Source organism: Tupaia chinensis, unplaced genomic scaffold, assembly GCF_000334495.1.
Source record: "Tupaia chinensis unplaced genomic scaffold, TupChi_1.0 Scaffold000155_1, whole genome shotgun sequence".
Classification (NCBI taxonomy): Eukaryota; Metazoa; Chordata; class Mammalia; order Scandentia; family Tupaiidae; genus Tupaia; species Tupaia belangeri.
Genome location: NW_006159626.1, coordinates 515,249 through 516,814, shown reverse-complemented (window position 1 = coordinate 516,814; position 1,566 = coordinate 515,249).

Below are 1,566 nucleotides of genomic sequence, written 5' to 3'. Positions count from 1 at the left end.
ATAGAGAAACAGGACTTTTATTCTAGCTGCATTTGTATCAGTCCAGTTAAATCAGTGATTTCTCTGGTCCCAACACATCACGTATGCAGAAACCATTTTTATTTTTCGTCTTGGAAATGAAGCAGTAAGAAGTGTTACCATATTGCAGTAGCATCGGCCCTTCAGACTGCTCCAAGGACCTCCTTCCTGCCTCTGTGCAGCTTCTTCTCCAAACCGTGAATCATGTCACTCTCCTATTCCCCTCCCTCTTGCATGCTTCCTCCCAGCCCCTTGGTCTTGCTGTTGTGCCTCAGGGCTGTTGCAAGTCTCTGATTTTTGCGTGGCTTGCTTCCTCATTCAAGGCACTTCCCAGGTGTCGCTTCTTCAGATAGGCCTCTCTTTCTTTCTTTTTTCTTTTTCCTTCTTTCCTTTCTTTCTTTCTTCCTCTCTTTTTCTTTTCTTTCTTCTTTCTTTCTTTTTGGGAGAGGGTTTTGCTATAGGGCACATGCGCTCTCCAGAAAGATTGAGAGAGACAGAGAGAAAGCTAGAAATCACCCCCCAGGGGGATGGTCACACCACAATCCCTTCTCCTCTCGGGATCTTGGGCATGCACGCATATGCACCCGGTGTGAGTCTACACCACTGGGTCCTGGACTGAAACTGCAGTCAACTACATGGGAGTCCAGTGACATAGCCTTTATGCCAACTGCTGGTCCCACAAATGAGATCTTAATAATTAGCTGCTGGATAAATGAAAGAACGAAGCCAAGTTCAGCCGATCTAAAGTCTCTAGTCCATCTCTTTGGATGTATTGTGTGGCAGACTCTTGGAAAGCAGTGGTTCAAAGCCCAATTAGGTGGGAGTTTGATACTAATTCATTGAATTTTTAAGACATCCATGACTCTCTATAGTTATTTGTTACAGATTTTTTATTTTAAAAAATCTTCCCAAAGTTATCAGTAAAAGTGGTCAGATAAATGATAGCAGTTGCGCCTCATTGGCACTGACGTAATTAAGAAGCATTGAAATTAGCATCAGATTATTCTATAATAGATCTGTGGAAGCAATTTTTAAGTGAAGTTAATGTTGCTAGAAGCTATGAGTTACCGAAAAGAACTTGTCATCTATGTCAAAGAATGTCTGCATTACTAATCCTGGGCAATATTTTGTCTGCAAAACAGCTCTGAGGCATAGAAAATTCAGACTGCAAAGAGAAGAGTGTAAATAATTAAGATGTAAATTCAATTATGGCTGTGTCCCCATTACAGTTTTTTTTATTTTTAGTAACAGCATTATACTGTGCTCTTAGTTTATAAATGGAATTGCATCCGCCTGTGAGCATGTGGGAAGAGAAATTCTGAAAAATTCTTGTAAATAAAACACAATTCATTAAATACTATTTCCATATGTATGGATTTAGTTCTGCCTATAATATTTAATTCAGTTTTGTAACTGCACCCAATCTCAAAATTAAAATTATATTATGATTTAAATAATATCTATTCTAAAAGGTATTAATTTTTTTGGAGAGGTTTTTTTTTTTTTTTTTTTTTTTTTAGGGTGCATGCGCTCCACAGTAAGCTCGAG